Consider the following 14,686-nt stretch of genomic DNA (forward strand, 5'->3'; position numbering starts at 1 on the left):
TTACGTGGTGATCAGATGTGACATGATAATGTAATGTTACCTGCATACAAAACTACGTAACAATGTTGACTTTGGTTTTTACATGAGACACAAACAGCAGTCTCCTCAGTCAAAGTCCTGTATTTGTTTGACTTTAGGAAAATAATCATGGTTGAGCGCTGTCATCTTACATTAAGTAGTGATGGGACATGACGTTAAATAAGTATGTCACTTTAAATAATTCAGTGTTGACTTTGGTTTCACATGAGACACAAACAGAAGTCTCCTGGGTCAAATTCCTGTGGGTGTTTGACCCGACCACCACCCTACATGGACTAGTGTTGTTAAAAATATTGATTTATCGATGCATATTGATTTTGAATATTTATACTTATTTTCCACAGTACATATACACAGGCACCGGCTGCATTTAGTTTCATTGAAGTCATTTAACTGTTTTCTGCTACTAACGAAGAAAAGAAAAGTCATCGCTGTCATGTTCTAGCCTTGAATTCAGGATAGTAAAGGACTGAAAAGGTTTTGTATCAAAGTTAGGAATTCCAGTATGGTGACAACACTACCGCAGACTTTTATACTATTTATACTTTTTTAATTTGCTCCCGTCATATGAGTGAAGACAGCTTCCTGGCTTATGATTATGTGGATTTTATATGAGTTATAGTGCATTACCTTTCATAGGTATAAGTACAAGCAGTGAATGGGAACAGCATAGAAGTTTGGAGGGCTGAGAAAGAAAGTCTAGATGGGAACAGAATGGGTGATAGTCTGAGGAATGCCTACGCAAAGCAAATATAGCAACATGACATCTGCACATCCTGACTTGCCAAAGATGAGCTGTCATTGTGTTTTCAGTCTCAAACATTAACTATTTTAAAGTATATTTGTTTTGATTTTATGTTTAGAGTTGACTGTGCTTTTCTCAGCTTTCAAGTTAAAAAGTTCATCATCGCCAAGGGCAATTTGTGTTGCAGTAAAACACAGACTTAAAGTCTAATAAATACATACAATAAAACATACAGGCTTGATGAAAACAAATACTGCACATATAAGCTCATATAAAACAATGTACAACAGTGGCAGCATGGCAAAAAAACCTGGTGTGCATCCTGCCATCATTACACACATTTGTTATATTAACAAATGGAAACTGACAGATATTTTCAGTATTAATTAATTAGTCAGTTTCTTTTATAAATGAATTCATCATTTAATCCTTGAAGTGTCAGAAAGTATTGAAAAATGTCATTTTTTCCCAAAGCTCAGGTTGTCATCTTCAAATGTGCTGCAAATATGTTCAGTTAACTCTCACAGATGACTTTAAAATAACAGCATTTATTGCCCTTCAAGAAGCTACGACCTGTGATTTATGTGGCACTTTTGCTTTAAAGAATGACATTTTCTGTGCAGACTTTTTTATCTTATTAACAAACTTACTGATTCTCCATCCAGCGAAAGCTGGACTCACCAAAGTTTGATCTGATGCCTCACTCATCTCTTTGGTATCATTTGGTATAAAGTGATCAGACAGGCCAGCTGGGCAAACATGAGCTCACTGCCTACAGTTTGCTTATGTCATGTTACATGACTTCTGGGTGCCGAATATCACATTTGCTGCCACTTGGAGCTGCCAACATGCAAAGTTGCCCAGTGGAGATTGAAGACAAGTTAAACAGTGATGTAGGACTGTGTCACTTGTTTCTAATCTACTTTAAAGGGACAGTTCAACCAAAAAGCAAAAAAACATATGTTCCTCTTACCTGCAGTGCTATTTATCAATCCAGATTGTCTAGTTGTGAGATGCTGAATGTTGTAGATATCGTCTGTAGAGATGTCGGCCTTTTCTTGAATATAATGTAACTAGATGGCACTCGGCTGTTGTGCTCAAAGCGCCAAAAATAAATAAGTAAATAAAAATACATTTGAAAAACTCAACAGCAATTTCTCCCTCCAGAAATCATGACCCAGTTACTCTAGATAATCCACAGACTTTGTTGTGAGCAGTTATAAGTAGGAGCAATTTTCTTTCTTTTGAACTACACCTGTCAAATGTATCACCACACAGAGGGAGGCCTGCATATACTCATGGATGAGATACGTGTGTTTGTGACAGCGCAAGATGTAAACGTAGGTTTACATCTTGTAAATGTAGTTTTTTTTTGTTTCAGCAATAATACACGACTGCCTTTTCTGGTCACATTTGTGAAAGCCCAGTGTTTTCGGGTGTCAACTGGAACCCCTTATGTGAGTCGCCTCCCGCTGTCTTTTCCTAACCATTACCTAATAGTTTTGTTGCCTAAACCTAACCGCAGACCCTTTCTGCTTCAAGACACAATGCAAAAAGCTTCACCTAGCATCATTTAGTAACGGGGCTTCATGTAAGGGTGAGATCATGTAAGAAAAATGTAGAGGTTTGATTTTTAGGGTGAAATGTCTCTTTAACATGGATGATTACTCCCGATGGTTTGAAAAATTGTTACTTGACTCAAGATGCATAATCAAGTGCAGTCACATTTAAATGAACAGGAAATATTATTCCACATCAGTGTATTGTCTCTGCTTTAAAATGCAGTGACTAAGAGCATGTTGACACAAGTTGTCAAAATAGAAATATTGACACTGTATTGAGTTGTTTATGACAAACTGCTCACTGATTCCCCCCAATCATAGCAAAAACAGTGCGTCTTTCTATCATTACTGCTGTGCAGCCTTAACGTCTGGTGTGTTTAATACATTGTTGAAGAAACCCAAACGTGGTGTCAAGATGACACACACAGTACTCCAGTAATTGGATGCCCACCTCCCTCAGCCCCCTCCCCGCCCCTCTCTCTCTGCTCCTCACTATTGTTGAGAGAAAAATGTGTTGGCTCTAATTTAAACCCAGCCTCTGACGCTCTTCGCTGCACTTACCAAAAACACTGAATTACATTGACATTTTTCACTATAATGGCGTTACTGTGAAATCCCCTTTTCTATTAGCCTCTTTGTAAAGACGTAGCAGTAAGGGGTAATTGCAAATGAATTATAAGATGGTGATGATTAAAGTCATTTTTGGCACAGGGCTGGCGAAACTATTCTTTTACTTAACTAGTTTTCCAGAACGAAAAAGATTCCTCGCCGACCCTAATCAGAGCTCACTGCCGCCTCAACAATTCATCAAACGTCTCCAATCATAAAGATAGACTTTAATAGCTGAAACCACCTGTTTACTGCCCACCCTTGACCCCTTTATAGTATAGTTTTTCGTCTTGTTTTCCTAGTTAGGCTGCCTCTGTCTGAAGCTGCTTGTTTTCAAATCACTTGAAGACTCACTGAGGGACAGTCAGCCTTCTAGAGGAATTTCTTGGAGTTCGCTCTTGAAAAAGAAGTATGAGGATGACATTTGGGACTTCATTAAAACAGCCTGAGAGAGGATCTTTCTTCCACCCTCTGCTTCATGACACAATATATTTACCACAGCAAAAGAATATTACTCACAAATAATCCACCGCCACAGTGTGCCTTGCGCAGAAGCCATTTTGCATCACAGATAAAGTGGTGGCTATGTGACTGATGACTCGCTCTGTAATGTATTAAATCATCTTGTCATTCTGTCTGGGTTCATCACATTTTCATACAACACAACATTCGTTGTCATTTGTGTTCTAAGTGATGTTGTACGGTTAGATTACATGGCAAAACGCTCGCATGATTGCTTTGAGAAATTCGATAAGGGTGTCTGCGGTCAGGACTAAATATAAAACACTACATACACCGATTCAAACAAGACATATTTCCTTCTTTAATATTTATACACCGGTTTATTTTTGGCGCTGAGTCAGTTCAGCCGATGCAGGATCCGCTGGAGACTTTTTCTGCTGTAAGATGTGAATTTTTTTTTGTGTTCTCCATTTTAAGGCAGCTCTTTTTGCAGGTCCTGATTGCTGCAGCCCTTGTGTTTAGTTTCCCCCATCCTTATAGTCTCCGAGGTAGCTAAGAGCCGACTGAAAGTACAATATTAGCTAGAAAATTGAACATTATGCCAATAAGTCCTGGGTGACAACATGATTTGCGTGAGAGCTCTTCGATTATCTGCTGGCGGCACTATGGGTAGAGATAAGATTACGGTAGGAAAAAAAATTGTATTCTTTACTCCTGTGTAAACTGTTCCTTTAGCTTCATCCAAGAATGGGTAAAAAAAGAAAACAAATTAAAGTACCTTGAAATATAAGAGATTACTCCCATTGGTTTGAGACATCAAACAAGACTCACAATGCTTAATCAAACGGGGTCACACTGAAATGAATCCACTGGAGACTTTGTCTGCTGTGAGATAAGAATTATTTTGTGCTCTCCATTTTGAGGCGGCTCTTTTTGCAGTTCCTGATTGCCGTAGCTTAGTTTCCCCCATCCTTATAGTCTCAGAGGTAGCTAAGAGCCGAATGGAAGTACAATATTAGCTAGAAAATTGAACATTATGCTAATAAGTCCTGGGTGACAACTTGAGTTGCGTGAGAGCTCTTCGATTATCTACTAGCAGTACTTTTACTCTCCATTATACTTCATGAACAACAGTCATTTCACCACTGGCTGCCTACCAGGGTGGGCCATATTCTCTCCATCATTTAGTTTGTAGATGTTAGTGTTACATGCGCCAGGTGCTGGCTGACAACTAAATGAATAATGTGTCTGGTAGAGGGGATACTCAGTCAGGGGAAGCCCGTTCCCTGGACTCTCCATTAATATCATAGTCCACTCTTTCAGGGGATACTGCTGACATTTTGCTCTCTGTGTAATAGAGACCTAACCTTTAAGCACCGTAAGGAAGAAGTCATTTTTCATAATCCGCTGTCCGTTTTGGAGAATTCCCCAAACACTGCCTTCTATGCATCTGTCCTCATTTTCCCTCACAATTGTATTTTTTTTCTCCTTTTAGGAATGTGCAGCAGTCATCATTTGTTTTCAGGCAACAAATGCATAAAATGAAATTCTCGATCACACAGAAATACTCCACCTATGGCTGATTTTTGTGTGATTCATGAGGTAGATTTACAGTGCGAGCCAGGCCGTAGTTGATGACTCGGATGGATGATCAGAGTGCACATTTTGTTGCGCCCAAGTCTGCCTTAATTCCTCAAATCCAGACTCAAGTGTTAAGCCACCATAAGAAAAACTGGCAGATCCCTTGTGTCCTTCTTGAAGCCCAGCAGGCTGAAGGAAAGTCATTGTTTCAGCAGGCCGGTAATGATGATTAGCCACAATCTGGGGGATCGACTGCACATCGGTCAAATGCGTCGACATCCTCAAAGGGGGGAGATGGCCCACTGTCCCAGCCATGCATACTGAGTAGATTGATTGTGTTTCCATCGGAGATTTAGGGGGAAATCTTTGATGTGTGCATGGTAATAATGTGGACGTTGCCATGAAATTCAAAGCAACTGCCTCTTGAGTTCAAGAGCTTTTTAACATATCCTGATAAAAATCTTGGTATAAAGGGTAATTTAGCCCTGTGATACAAAGCAAGACTATAAATAAACACACCGACAGTGTTCGTATCTGATCGCTTCATCACAGTGCTCCTCTGAAAGTTCTTGGTCCATTTCACAATACAAGATGATTTTCATTAGGGCTCTGATATTCCCAAAATACGATGATAATGAGAGCCAGTCTGTGCTTAAAGTGTTCAGTCTGTGTCCCTCGCCCTTTAACGTTTAACAAAAAAATAGATGGCAGGCACAGAGACCATCACCGATTTTAAATAATAAACAATTTTTTGAGAATTTTACAGTTTTTCACATTAGCATACCGGCGCTATTAGATACTGGAAAGAAGCTGCTGATGGGGAAATTTTGTCAGTGCATTTTTTACGGTGGCTACATGTGATCATAATGTGGTAATTGGATAGCTCATTTATTTCACTTAGGTCTAGCTGGAGGTCTCCACGCTGAAATTAATTTTGCACGGAAACCTACCTTTGACATGATTGATGATTTGCACAAAGGTTTCAGGTTTTGCTGTGTATATAACGGTGAGCGCACACACACACACATACACCGTGACACAGCATAAAAAAAAAAAAAAATCCTTTATTTCAGAGTAATACTGCACATGATTTGTGTAATTAAAGCCAATTCTAGGAGATTTCAGTGAAAAAAGCACCCACTGGCACCGAGCTCAGAAATATTCCACTCTGCTCATTTGCTCTGACTTTACTGGAAATGGCCTTTATTATAGAAAGAATGATAGAATCCAGTAAATCAGGGAAAAGTATAGGGTGTAGTGTTGCCATCAATAATAGATTGGAAACAAGTCGGCACTGATGGAACCTGAGGCCTTTCTTTTGTGGAGGTCTTAGTGCCGTAGCGGTGCATGTGAATAATGCATGGTCCCAGATAGACTCCCTTTCTAGCCCTTCCACTCTGGCTGCCTTGGCTCGCAGGCTGGGGCGCCACTTTTCCCCAGCAGTGATTGGCTGTGCCTTGAGGGCAGTGGAGGAGATGGGAAATCACCTGCCCCATTTAGCCATGCTGTGCTAGCTGCCTCGGCGCCCCACTGTTCAGACCTTTGTGTCTGCTGCTGGCACTCGACATTAGGACCTCTGGTTAACTTTAGTCGGGAATGCGGCGGCACAGAGCTGTCATTTGGATACTTATTATCGCTCCGGACTTTTTTGAAAGGTAAATCTGCTGCACAGCTGCACTCCCAAGGTTCTTTTTCTGTTTTTTTTTTTACCCCCTTTTCTTTTTTTCCCCCGACAGAGCAGGCATTGTGATTGGCAGCGATGCGGTGTCGCAGTTGTGCCACAATCACGGTTGTTGCTTCTTCCTTGATGTTCCACACCCCCATCCCTCCTTCCCCCCTCCGCAGACCCACCCACCATCCCCCTTTTCACTGTCTTTTTTTAAAATTATTTTTCTTCTTTCACACACTGACGTATGGTGCTGGTGTGGGAAGCACCCGCTGCATTCTCAATGATCCAGCCTTGAGAATCGAGGGGGCTCTCGGCGTCCTCTCACCCAGGGGTCTCGGTGGGGAGTCCGCTGAAGCTGGGCACCCAGTCCAGCCCCCCATGGAGTGAGAGCCTGGCCCCGGCAACACATAATCCATATTCTAAAGGCCAGCTGGACTGAGACCATGGAGCACAAGGAGAGCAAAGAGACCTAGCGCCCCCCGCCCACATCAGTAACTGAGTACCTCAGACAGCTTTGGCATGTCAAAACTGAAACTGGGCTGAATAGCGGTCATTTAGCAACAGCCCTTTAGTGGAAATACGAGTCCATTTTCCCCCTTTAGCTGTAGAATTAAGCACATTATGTGAAGAAGATCCTGGCCTGTTTCCCATATTGTTTACTCGGGTGAAAATTACTGCAGCATCTTTGCCAGCGCGGATGCCATTTTCTTCCCCTGCTTCTCCCGCCCTCTTTGTTTGCACATGGTGCTGTAGCAAAAATGAGCTACTTGGCTGTAGGTTGCTCGGTATCCAGGTGGGCTTTTGGGGTAATCCCGCCTAGACAGTAGATGGATAAACGGAGATGGGTGACTGTCAGAAGGCAGATATTTCGAAGGATTCATATTCCCCGAACAGAGCAAACCAAAGCCCACTGCCTCTTCAGTTACACTCCCAACCCCAATTACTGTCTTCCTAACCAAGGTCTGTGCACACATTCATACTGTACACTATATTCCTTTTGTGCCTTGTTGTCTATCACAAACAACATGGTAAAACATACACAAATACTGTATTGCATTGCTGCTCTGTTGAAGGTTATTAAAAACACAGTGTCTGGATCTGATAAATGAACATTGGTCTATGAACGTGGTTCCCAACTGGTCCAGCCACTGGGTCCAGATTTCTCTTTAGTCATTAGTTCAAGGTTCACACATAAGAGAAATTATCATATATTCAATTTGATTTGACAAACTGTAAATAACACACTGGTTTAAAACAGACTGAAGTAGAACATATTTTGAGAGTAAAGTGAAATTAGTTAGAATCACAGGCATTTCTAGGATTTAAAGACATTGGGGGCTTAGCCCAGACCAGTGGGCCTGCAGGTTTGGAAGGCATGTTTTTTGGCGATTTTATTTTTATCATTTTATTTTATTCTATCCATTTTTTTCCTTTTTTTACATTTTTTGGTCATTTTCAAACATTTTTGTATTTTTTAAAAAAAAAAAATTTGTTGGGTTTTTTTGTAATTTTTAAATTTCATGTTCATTTTTCCTTTTAAAAAATTTTGGTGATTCTTAAAGAAAATAAACCTTCCAAAACCCACAGGCCTGCGAAAATAAAAATTGCCAAAATTACGACATTTATCACAGCCAAAAACAGAAATTATCACTGGATTTTCAAATTGCCAACAGCCCTTTAACACATCATGTGGGACAAATGCTTCAGAAAATTTCCCTGAGTCTCTCACCCTATAGCAGGAAACAGCACTTCACTGTAATTTCACTGTAAAATAAAGTGTGTTTTTTACAAACTTGAGGTCGCAAGTCACTCCATTCAGAATGGACCCGCGACCCACTTTTGGACCACGAATCACCAGTTGGCACCCACCTGTCTAGGGTATTGTGAACAAGGCATTAACTCACCCATGTGACTGTGCCCAGTTTTAATTCTTCCACCTCTCGAAGGCACACCCAGTGGGAATTATAATGAGGCCGTTTGTTATTCCCAAAAGAATAGAAATCGACATCATCTCCAAGGTGTTCTGAAATGACTAATGTAGAAATGCTTCCGTCTTAAAATAGCCTGTCCTACACCGGGTCTCCAATACCGTTTTCTTCAGGACGGATGATGAATATAATAATTTGGGCCACTCAATATGAATTTCACTCAAGCCGTACGGAACTGGGACACTCCTGGATTACAAGGACCGCGGTTCAAACTCGTAACATATTTCCCCACTTGAGCCCACAGGCGTGACCAAGCGCTTTGAGCCGATGTGTGGTTGCACTGGGGAAATGTCAAAGAAGCGCTCCCTTGTTCTCAGCCCCAGAGGCATCACTTTTGATGTCCACCTTCAAAGGAGTCTTATCAGTCCTTTGCTGTTTTAGTTGTTGGTCATTAATGAAAGTGGAGTATTACAGACTGCTGAGCCCTCATGATAATTTATAAAACTGAAATGCACAGTTGATTTTGCAATAAGATATGATGCACTGCAGCACTGTGTGACTGATTAGACGGCTATGAGGGGCTGTTTTTTTTTCCAGTGCGTCATAAGATTACACAAGTAGGACATGTGTGTGCAAATATATATTTTTAAAGATACAGATTTTCATATAATAAATTGAAAGAAAAAAGTAAAATGTTCGCCCCAAAATTTGTTTGCAGACTGAGCTACAGGTCTACCATAATTTATAGTATTTATGACCAACTGAAGTTATAACAGGGTTTATGGGACTACCTAAAAATTTGGCATTTCTCCAAGATGGGTGTGGTTTTGCAGGATGCAGCAGTGCTTAGATGAGCCCTGTGACCATCTCCCGTGCTCTCAATGCATGTTCTTACTTAATATTATAACCTGTTTGCACCTTTGTAAGAATGTAGAAAAAAATCCTGAATAATTTGATGATGAAAATTAGAAGTGTGACTTAGTAGCAAAATATGGGCCAGTTTTAAGTAAAAACCCTTAATTAGTACATGGATGACCAACACGTTTCAACATTCTTCATCAGCTCGTTTGGGTATATACCGTCAAAAACAGGATTTTACTTACAATTAGAGTGCCTCAGATACTTTTCAAACTGCCAGCCTGTACCATAGACTTGTACATTAAGTAACCTAGATAGTTATTGTTATTTTTTATTCTTATTTGACCACTTGCTTTGAAGTACACCTGATTTTATTTACAATCAACAACACCTGGTCACTTGACCCAGTGCTGTGCTGCCTGTTTTTTCTTCATTATGGGCTGGTTTTATTTCTAAAGCTTGTAAAATTAGGAAAACTGGGCTGAATGAAGCTAGATTATGGGATCACTTTCTTTGATGCAAGAATGCATATGAAGGCATACAGAGTATAGGCTACTATTCATGTTATGTTGTAATTTGCATATTTGATCCTAAACCTGTATACTGAATATGGAAATTTTCTTGTAACCCCCTTTTGACCAGGTATCGGTTGATGCAAGGTGCTACATTTATATCAGAATACAGACCCCCATTTGAGTAGATATTTGTTGTTGGACATAATTTAGTCCATTTAAATGTCTGGGGTTTTTTTTTGCACTGTTCAGTCGTACATATTTTCCAGGATACTGTTATAATTGTCAATTTCAGGATTCATGAGCAGTCAGGTATAAGTGATTTGAAAATCTGCAGGGACGTTGGTAGAGCATTGCAAGCGGCAACAATCTAAGTGTATCTTTGTGAATTTGTGAGCACAAAAACAAAAAGAGAAAAAATATAGTCTCTGTTTGAAGATACAGGTAATCATAAGGTTTCCTGTCAGTGTAATCTTGGGGTTATGGAAAAGTTCAGGTTAGTAAACAACTATTTGGGTTATTGTTTTGTTGGCTTATCCGAAAATTGACTAGACTTGACTTGACCCAACGCAAACAGATGAGAATGTGCATCAGCCACAGAATGCTGTATGGCACAGGGGGGAATACAGAGATTTTTGGGCGTCCCGGTTGTTTATATTGATCATCTTGACACTTACATGATGGGCAATGTTGCTTTGATGCAATGACTAATATTGTGCTCTTGTAAGTTGGTATTTCAATAACTATTGACAAATGTAATTTATAATAATGTCATCTTTACATTTTAAATAAGGCAAACCAGATATTTTCATAATGGCAATATATGGACGCTGTTCTTTAAAGACTCACTGTAGACACGGCTGTGGAGTGGCACGTTATTTGGTCATTGGACTGAGAGCAGGGAAATTTGTGTCTTCACACTTGTATCTGCTGACATAATCAGTCTTGACAGCAACTTATTTACCAAAAATTGCTGCAGTTAAAAGAGACAGATTTTAAACCTGACATTTTTTTACTCATCAGTATGATCACGACTTAGTCTGTGAAAATACCTGTTATGTTTAAGTTGTCTCAGACTGGTTTTAGATGTCCCTGAGTTACAAACTGAAGGTGTGGTTTAAAAGACGCAACCCAGTTGCATTATGGGAAATGTAGGATCCAGTGTCTCTGGAGCTAGTGTCATATAATTGACTACAAGTCCGGATATCTCAGTTGCTACCAGTCACTCAGGCTGACTGTTGACACTGAGACCAACTTTGTGATGTAAAGCCAACCACACCAACACTGAGGCGCTGGTTTTGCTGTGGCGCTAATGACATTAATTGTGTCTTTAAAAAGTAACAATTCTGATAAATCAACATGCGCTGATTGATTTGTGAGTTTGGCGGTGACCAGGGTACAAACATTTAGCACCGTAGAAATGATCAAAGTGAATTTTAAGGAGCCGGAGAGCGCAAAAAGGGTGTGTGTCCGTGTGACCTTTCAGCCTCATATTTTGTATGTACAGTTATGACTCTGTGTTCAAGGACCCTTATTGTTTTATATGGTCATTGACTGCTGACTCCTCGCTGGTTTTAACCAGCCGGTAGGTTTTCCAGAAAATTCACTCAATTTGGTCTTCAAATGAACTGGAGCCTCTGCAGATCAATCTTATAACCAGTATGTTATTATTCACTAAAGTTAGGCATGATAAGAGATGTATAAATCAATTGTTTTTGTTATCTTTGCTGCCATCTTGACAGTAAGGGAGCCATGAGGGACAATTTTCCGGGGCCAGCTGCTCTTTGTTTAGACTGTTGTTCTGTCAGCCGCACGGTGTCACACAACTCTGGGAACATTTCAGAAGCAGAGCATTTTGCCTGCTAGATTTGTAAACTTGTAAATTTTGTTCCCTCGATATTTGTGTTTCTACCCTGATAAGAAAGCAGACAGTGTTGTTAAATAGTTTCATTTTTGGTCTATTTTATTTGTGTTTGATGTTGTTACTTCCTTCTTTGTTGTTCTGTAGTCTAAAGACAAAGTTAAAACCGTTCAAAGTGCAGTGTTGTCCTACATGAGTAAAACGATTTGTGACTGTTTTTCAATAAGTAAAAATCATAGACTGTGTAAATAATGGATGTAGCTACTGTGACGTCACCCACTGGTTTGTGGACTGCCGTTTTGAAGCCTTGAGTTCAGTAATTCGGCCATCACCATCTTGTTTTTTTGAAGCCAGAGGTGTTCATATTTGGATGAGAGGCTTCAATCTGGAGGGGTGGATCTGATTGGAAACCTAGAAAGCTATTGCCCAATATCCTGTCACTCAAGCGACCACACCTTTAAATATGTGCAACTTTAAGTCATAATAAAATATAAACCAGTGGGTATTAAAATATTCATCCTCCCCTTACAGTCACAGTGAATATTGAATTTAGCTATAGAGACCAAAACCGTTTTTGTACCAGGCTGTAAACATGTTCATTTATGCTGTTATATTGAGCATTTTAACACGGGGGTCTCATGTGATCGACTCAGATTTGGAGACAACCTCAAGTGGCCATCCAGTGAACTGCAGTTTTTGGCATCTTCACATTGGCTTCATTTTTCAGCCTCAGAGGTTCATCATCGTAATTATATAGTATCTATATTTCACATACAGCGCCTGCTAGCAGGAGAAATCGATGTGCTCTGTGCAACGTGCCGCAGCTCCATCAGAAAATAGATGAGGCGAGTACTTTGATAGTCTTCTAGGGTGTTTTTGAAACGCACTGCGGTGTGTCTGCTGGAATTATAAGAATTGTGTAGAGTGTAGTCAGCATGGCGGCTGCTTGGCCGCCTGGTGGAGAACTGCACTCTACTAAGAGCACTTTTCTACTTTTCATCTGTCTTTAACTCCCCAAAATTCATGGAAATGTGATATCGAATCACAAGTAAAGCCGGCCTTATATTTTCAATTTGATCTAGACAGATTTTTTCATGGATTTCTATTAAAGTTGAAATCAAGTTCGGCTTTAAATTCCTGATGTCAAAATGTGTAATTTATGTCTATAACATAAATCTCAAGGAAATGCTTGCTCACAGTTCACCTTGAGACCTTCAGATCAACAATATAGACAGTTTTTTGACCAACTAATAGAGAGCAGAGTTTGACGAAATCAAAATTAGGGGAGCAAAGCAACCAAACATTTTCTTTAATAGCTTTTTTCCTATTGTATTTTATTTAAAAAATGCTCAGCCTGGAAACAGTAAATAACAAGATTCAGCACCATCTATCAGAGGCACTGTTTACAAGTATTTATATCTCCCTTTATTTAAGCAACATTAAAAGATATCCAGCACTTCTTTAGAAGAGCTAATGAGGATGCGGCCATTTCCAGTTCACAGTGGACTGTGTAAAAGAAAGTATTTTCTTTTGATTAGGAGCCGCACAGTTTGTGAAAGTACGTCTTATAAAGTCAGTCAAATATTTCGCCTTCTTTTTTAAAATGCTGTCAAAAGTAAACAAACAGCGCTGACAATCTAGTCAACGAGATGAGATCAAAACCCAGATCACTTTAGTTCTCATCCCTGCGTTTGACAGACACGGCACACAAGTGAGGCGTTAATGAATTATTTTTAGTGTTCTCATTGTTCTGAACTGTGATCAATTTATCCGAGGCTATTGTTTCCTCATTTCTTTTGTCTGCAGCAGTATGTATCACATATACTCTGCTGTATTTTCTAATAAAGATGTCATGAAATATTTAAATAAAAAGACAAAGGGTATTCATAATGTATGAGAGCAAAACAAACACGCATCACATGTTGTGTTTTAATGTGATTAATCAGCTGACTGAAGGAGAAGCGTTTAAAAAGTGTCACTTTAAAGGTCTACATACAGTAACTCAGCGACACTCTGCCTCATAAATTCACATCAAGGTTTAATGTCAAAGCCTGTCACTTAGCTCGATAATCTTTTCGGATACCGCTCCAGATTTTTGTGTTCTAATGCTCGCAGCCTACCTCTCCCTCCCTCCTTCTTCGCCTCTTCTCCCGCTACTTCTTTTGAGGGGTAAACACACACGCAAAGCTCCACAGCCTATCATCTGTGACCGCCGCTACAGCCAGACAGCGTAACACGATCCATGATAGAGTGGTGCAAATCGCCCAGCGCTCTCGTCTACCATCTCACATAAGGAGGAGGGGGGGGGAGAAGCCCATGAGATAGGATGAGCTAAAAAAAAAAAAAAAAGGAAAGAAGAAAGAGAAGGAGGAGGTGGTGGAGGAGAGAGCTGCTGGAGAGTGCGGCAGGCAGCGGTGGCTGGCAACTAGAACGATGCTGGTGTGACTTTCCGGTCCACTAGGTTTTAACCCTTTTGACATCGCTTGAGTGCCATCCATGTGTCAGTGCGATAGTGCTCTTCTTGTGCAGCGTGCGGCTCGTGCAGGAACAGTGGCAAGAGGAGGAAGATCCGGCAGCGTTTGTAAATCCAATACTAAGCAGCATCGCAGCTTGAGAAGTGGACCTTGATACAGTAAAGCCTCAGTGGGGGATTGCTACAGGCATTTCTTTGAGGTAACACTCCAACTTCTTTGTAATCATTTTTTGTTATGAGCGCAAGAAATTAACCTAGATTCTAATCTGGGTTACCAGTTTGTCTTTTTTTTACTGTATTTTCTTATTGTTGTTTTTGTCGCTGGACATCTGTGCTGGCAATTCCTGAACATGAATGCATCTGTCAACAACTTGGATGTGGCAGAAT

The 14,686-nt window shown here is 40.2% G+C and overlaps 1 protein-coding gene across 7 annotated transcripts in view; it reads left to right on the plus strand.

Moving 5' to 3' along the window:
- LOC121947781 (teneurin-3) overlaps positions 1-14,686 on the plus strand; it is a 284,662-nt gene that overhangs the window by 91,598 nt on the left and 178,378 nt on the right. Inside the window, exon 1 of one of the 7 annotated variants that reach the window (XM_088080837.1) lies at positions 14,168-14,499. The exons of the other annotated variants lie outside the window; for them this stretch is intronic. The gene's annotated coding sequence lies outside the window, so the exon portion shown is untranslated. Of the gene's footprint in view, positions 1-14,167; positions 14,500-14,686 lie in introns of those variants that run through there. 7 annotated transcript variants of the gene reach the window in all.

The sequence above is a fragment of the Plectropomus leopardus genome, chromosome 8, assembly GCF_026936395.1.
Source record: "Plectropomus leopardus strain MGB_pleo_1.0 chromosome 8, ASM2693639v1, whole genome shotgun sequence".
Taxonomy (NCBI): domain Eukaryota; kingdom Metazoa; phylum Chordata; class Actinopteri; order Perciformes; family Serranidae; genus Plectropomus; species Plectropomus leopardus.